Genomic DNA, 6,631 nt, shown 5'->3' with positions numbered 1-6,631 from the left:
CGGAGGAGCGCGGCGAGGTTCCGCGCGGGCGGCGGGGAGGCGAGGCGCATGGCGGCGGGGCGAAGTGGCACGACCTGATTGGTCCGAGTGAGGTGGAGGTTGGACGTGTCCGGCGGGGCTGGACAAGTCCGGCGCGCGAGGGGAGCGGGGCTAGGGTGTCGTCTGCGAATTCATCCGTGAATTTCGGGGGAGGTCTAGTTTTATAGGTAGAGGGAGTTAGGAGAGTCCAAATGAGGAGCGGTTTTCGGCCACGCGATCGTGATCGAACGACCGAGAGCATGGAAGGGAGTTGGCTGGGTTTTGGGCCACTTTGGAAGGGTGTTGGGCTGCAAAGAGAGAGGGGGCTTTACGGTTACCCGGTTAACCGTTGGAGTACCAAACGACCTCCAAATGGCACGAAACTTGACAGGCGGTCTACCGGTGGTATACCAAGACCGCTTGGCAAGACTTGGTCCATTCCGAGAACGTTTAACACCCGCCCACGACGAAAGACAAAAGGGGAACGTCGCAGGGCATAGGAGCGCCGGATTGCAAAACGGACAACGGGGAAAAGGCTCGGATGCATGAGACGAACACGTATGCAAAATGAAATGCACATGATGACACGATAAAAATGCAACACGCAAGCAAATGAGATGGCAACGACGGCGAAAAACTGGCGGACACCTGGCGCATCGGATCCGGGGCGTTACAACGGCACTACGCGTCTAGTGGTAACGATCTGTGATCCATCTCCCATAGCATGTTCCTGGTTGTTCTGTGCGTAGGAAAATTTTAATTTGCGGTCGACGCACCCTACCGTAGAACCCAACACCACCGGCCTTTGTGGCCGGCTTTAATGTTTAATTAATGTAGTTTTTATGTTAAATATGCATGCATTCAATTTTTTTGCACCGTCAAAATGGGTCGCGCCAACGTTGGACGCATGTGCCGATCCAAACATGGAAGCGGACGTTCGTGTCCGCATGGCCGACCCAAACGGACAAAAAGCAGACAAAATCGCCGTCCGTTTGGATCGGCCCGTTGGTGTTGCTCTTACTTTATACTTTTGTGTTGAAGAGGTGATGGACTAAACCGCAACATGCATGTGGGGCAAAGAAAAACGCATGGCTGACAATGTGGTGGAACAGGTTGATTGGATAGCCTCCTAGAGAGTAAATGGCATAAAACTACTACTTTACATGTTAGGGTTTCAAAAAACTATTGGTTTTTAATTTTCTCAGATAACTACCAAGTAGGTGGTCGGCTATTTCAAAAAACTCCAAATGACCGTTGTTCAAAAATTAAATATGTTTATGACAGGTCGGGCCCGCACCTAAACAATTTGTCTGTTTAACCGCGTGTTTGACCGTTAACTAACATATGAGGCCCACATGTCAGTGTCTCTTTCCATTTTCCTCTCCTCTCTAGCACTCTTCTTCTCCTCTCTCTCCCTACGCCAAAGCACACCAGAGACCATGGCCGCCGGCCACATGCTGGCCCACGCCGCCGCGCAAAGCCACGTCCGTTGCCTCCTTCCGCACTGAGGCCGGCCATGCCGCCACCACCACCAGGCAGAGCCGCTGGAACGAGAACGTCGACCCTGCCTCCGCGCGAGGCCGGACACGCCGCCACCACCTCCAATCGGCGCCGCTGGATAGAGCACGCCGAGCCCCGCCTCCAATCGGTACCTGACCTTGAGCATCTACACCACGGGGAAGAAGAGCACGTTCTCGTACACCCCGGCGGAGACCACGCAGCACACGCGGCGCACGTCGCCGCGCACCTTGGACGCTAGGTTGTCCAGCTCCGGCATGTACCCCATGGGGAACCGGAGGAACCCGTACGGGATCTCCGCGTCCTCCGGCAGCCGCGGGTCCTCCTCCTACTTCCCGCCCGAGTACACGCCCGTGTAGTTGAACTCCTCGTCCGGCCCGTCGTCGAACGGGTCGAGCCACGGGTAGTCGATGGAAGGAGCTCCGCGGTGGCCCGCGACGACGAGCGGCGAAAGGAAGATCCGGGACGGCGCTGGAAGGAAGCTCTGCGGCTGTGCGCGCTGTACGACGAAGGGCGGCGGAAAGGAGCTCCGCGGTGGCACCCTGGCTGCTGGTCGGCGAGCTCCACACACAGCTGATGGCCGGCGAGCACGGCTGCGGGAGCCCGCTCCTCTCGATTTGGAGCACAGCCACGTGAAGGACCCGATTGCCTTTTTTAATTTGTTTGCAGGGACCTGATTGCTTTTCTAAAATATTTACAGGGTCCTAATTGTTTTTTCTAGAATTATTAGATTATGATGAAGAAACACTGACATGTGGGACCCACATGTCAGTTAATGGTCAAACAAACGGTCAAACAGACGGTTCGTTTAGGTGCGGGCCTGACCTATCATAAACAGGTTTAATTTTTAAACAGCGGGCATTTAGTTTTTTTGAAACAGATGGCCGAGCGTTTGGTCGTTTTCTGAGAAAAAATAAAAATCGATAATTTTTTGCAACCCAGCCTGTAAAGTACTCGCTCCGTTCCAATTTACTCATCGTGGTTTTAGTTCAAATCATGACGAGTAAATCGAAACGAAGGGAGTTGTGGTTTTACGCTATTTACTCCCTCCTAGATGAACGGCACATATATAGGTTGTGCGCACAAGCAGTTACGAAAAAATTGCCTCGCTCGTGAAGGTTCTCAAAACACATCGCGGGGTGAGCCGCCGCCGCAACAGCTTGACACAATGGCTCGGTACAAGGCAGTAGCTGCCGACGCAACCTCCTAATCCAGATCTAGAGCAATGGAGAGGAACGAGATGAGGCCGATCAGGCAAACGGAGTTGTGGGGTTCGGCGACGAAGAAGCGAAGGCCCGACGAGAAGGAGGTGGCAGAGCCGCAGAGGATGCTAGATCCAAGGAGGAGCTGCAGACGAGGAGGAAGAAGAAGATGTGCTCGAGGGGATTCAGATTCGAAAATTGGATTCGTCGCTTGTTTCTCTCATGCAAGCCCAACTGGAGGAAGGCGATGGGGGTGGCCGCCGCGTCCAGGACGCCGATGAAGAAGAAGGCGACGTCCGCGTCGAAGATGACGATGAGGAAGAAGGCGACGACCCCGAGCCCCAAACCTAGCGAGGTGGAGGCGACGAGCCCGAGCACCAAACCTAGCGAGACGAAGGCGACGTTGGCGGACGCCGGATTAGATGAGAAGGGCAGCAAGAACATGGGCATGGCATGGGGCGGAGAGAGAATGAGGAAGCTGGTGGCGGACGCCGAATGGAAAAAGAAGGGCAACAGTTTCAGTGTGTGGGGCGGAGAGTCGATGAGGAGGATGGCCGGCTGAGAGAGAACGACGAAGACGGAGACGTGGAGGTTTAGCTCAAGATACCTCGTGTTCATGAGGAACAATCTCCCTTCCCCGCCCGTCGAGGACTCCTTTGACAGCAACCCCTTCCTCCGCATGATTCGAGAAAAAGACGCCGTTCATTACAAGGCTAGGCTCGAGTTCTACGACTACGTCTTCAGCCAGTACGACGTCAGAAAAGGCTACTCGGAGTTCCAAGTGGAGGTCGCAGACGACGGGCAACCAATGGTGCCGGCCAAGTTTCGTTTAGACAAGGAAGACAACATTGTCTAGGGTAGAATCGGTTTCTGTAATTCTGTTTGCAGGAAGCAAGGATGGTTGCCTTGCCGTGGTAAAATGAGGTAAGGCCAGTTTGATAACAGCAATGTAAGTGAACTTGTGTGAGAGAGAGATCCAGCTTCATTAAGTTGTACTAGTATCTTGCTACTGATGTTATCGGGTCATTTTTGCCTATCAAACCCATGGACAAATCCAATAAGGCAAATATTGGTCCGAATCGGAACAAATCAACCGGGACACACACACACAGGAAATTTCAATAAGGCAAATATTGGTCCGAATTGTGAGAGTAAAACTCTGTCAGATTTGCCATATCCGCCTTTCCACCATAATAACCACCAGTATGGAGATCAGAGAGGCAAAAATCCATTCTAGCAAATTCACCATAGCTCCCTCGGTCTCCCTAATTTTTTAAGGGGGGCCTAAAAAAGGGGTGCAACCTTCATATTTGGTGCTTGTGGGAGCTGTTTTGGAGTGCACTCCAACCCCAACTGTTGTTTAATGCACTGGATGCTGTATGAAATTGTTTAATATCTGAAGTTTAATAAGGAGTAATAAGAATGCAACTTTGATATTTGTTAACACTGGAGTAAACTAGGTTAGTGCACTGCCTTTGTTTAATGTCTGTAAATTGTAGATGCGTGGATGTTGTATGAAATTTCTGAAACTTCAAACCTCTGCACGGAATAAAACCTGCCTCAAGTAAATGCTCTATAGGGCTTTTCCCCTCTTACAGTAAATATCATGGTTGAATCTGGTGAAACTTTATGCACATTATTCATAGTCGAATCCTTATTAATAACCCTCAGATCATTTATAACTGAGACGAAAGTACCATGGAGAGTGAACCGAATCCTGATCAGTTTGCATGTGACAGTTAGTTACACTGGTAGTCCAGTACCACAGTACATGGTACAAGTCCTGAAGTCTTTCACCTTTTAAACAGAATTCAGGACACAGCACAATGGGCATGCAGCTGCGACAGAAAAATATGCTGCTGCTATTCTAGCACTGAAGGCTACAACTATCTTCTTCCCAGGTGGGCTGGCTATAAATAAACTTGACCAGAGCCCTAGAACAAGCAGCAACTCCACAGCTCCAGTGCAGGGTAGCATCTGAATAGACAGTTCTGTTTCAGCCAGTTCTTTTCTGGAGAGGTGCTTGTCAGGCACTGAAAGTGAGAGTTGGAGGAAAACAAACAGATCCTGGCTAGCTAATCGCGGTCGCCGATCAGCTTGTTTTCCTCCAATATCTCACCTTCAGTTGACTGATTGCCTGGCGTTGGCGTTTGCAGCCTAGTGACAAGGAACAGATTGGGTTACAACTAGGAACATGCATGCACCGCTCAAAGCGAGGATTAGAGGGAACTGAACCATGAACAATCCATTGGAAACATGAGTGATGGTTCAGTTTCTTCTAATATCTCACCTTGACTGGTCCACTGTGCAGACACCCAAGGTGAGAACTGGAACTGAGGCAGATAGATATATAGACTGGAGCAATAAGTTCCTCAAAAACAAGAACAGATTTCTTCCGTCACAAAGCATGAAGAAAACACACCTCTAAAAGTGCATTTCACAAAATCACACTTATGTGACAGAATATTTCCAGACCACACTTTTGTCACTCGCAATATGGTTTGTAAATACTTTCTTTAAGTGTGGGATTTTTTTATAGTTTTGGAAAAGAAGGCGTGGTTTTGAGAAATTTACTCAATAAACTGTCTTATAGTCTAGTTTGTTTTTCTTCCAACATTTTACCTTGGTCGAAGTGCTTGACCCTGAGTAGCTGACTGGTAACTGTTGGTGAAGCAAAGGCTAAAGCGCCAGCCTCTTGTGATCCCTCGCCTCCAACCGATGCAGGCCTGTCAAAGCTTAAAACATGGACCCTATCCTCCACTCTAGGAAGGGCAGTCAATTCAATAGGCAGTGGTGGATAAAACAAAAGGCAAGAAAAATTTAGACAGCGTTGTTCGATCGATGTTCTTTAGAATTTGCATGATGCTCTAGGAAGTCAAATGACGTTTGTATAATATTCAATGTTTCACTGTGTTCATTCTACTAGCGATCAGTATAAGAAGATAAGAAAAGGCACTCTGATTCAGTGAGTACTAACTGTTGGACCCTCAAGCTACAATTGCTTAATTTGAATCTCAACTATAGCTAACCTGTGGAAATAAAGAAACTTGTACAGTCACCAAAAACTAGCCATGGAGAGTTTCAAATGACAGAAACAGGGCTACTGATTTTGGTTGTGACTAGTACATGCCAATTTTGTGAACACCTGGTGGCATTTCGTCAATCGTGTGATATGCGTCCTCAGAGCTACTGATCTCAGACCACTCATCAGAAGAACAGTCACTTGGTGTTTCTTCTTTTTCACAATGCTCATTCTCTCCTGATGCACTCTCACTTGATGTTTCTTCCTCTTCCACACTCTCATTCTTCAATGCTGCATTCTCTAATTGAAGAACCGAAGGGAATGCCTTGTGCACATTATCCTGTATGCTGTCATCATGGTCTTTCCCCCACCAAACAATACATTGCTCCATGTCAAAAGACACAAGAATACAAGGAACAAGGTCCTACAGCAAAAAAGGAGAGAGAAATGCATTCTGTTACAGTTAATCTTCAGGGAAAATGAACATTTAACTATTTTGGCATAAGGCTATATGAGAGACTCGCCCTGAGCTTGACTCCAATCTTCCGATAATCACTTTTTGGCAATCCTTTACAATCTATACGAACCAATTCATCAGCCAGAAAACCATCTCGAACCATCGGCACGAAGCTAGCATAATATACATTCTTTGCTGTGAAATGGGCATGGTTGGTTAGACACACCGCGGACCGCCAGCACGATCGAGGAGCTCGAGCTCCACTATGCATTCACGCAGTCGCGCCTGGAGGCCTCCCGTGAGGCCGCTAGGCCGCAGACGAGTCACTGGACTCTGACTAGACGCCAGGACTCTGAAGGTCACCATAGTTCACCAGACATTGCCTATAAATCTGTCTAGTACAATAGTGTAGTG

The sequence above is a fragment of the Triticum aestivum genome, chromosome 3B, assembly GCF_018294505.1.
Source record: "Triticum aestivum cultivar Chinese Spring chromosome 3B, IWGSC CS RefSeq v2.1, whole genome shotgun sequence".
Classification (NCBI taxonomy): domain Eukaryota; kingdom Viridiplantae; phylum Streptophyta; class Magnoliopsida; order Poales; family Poaceae; genus Triticum; species Triticum aestivum.
This window is presented reverse-complemented; position numbering follows the sequence as displayed.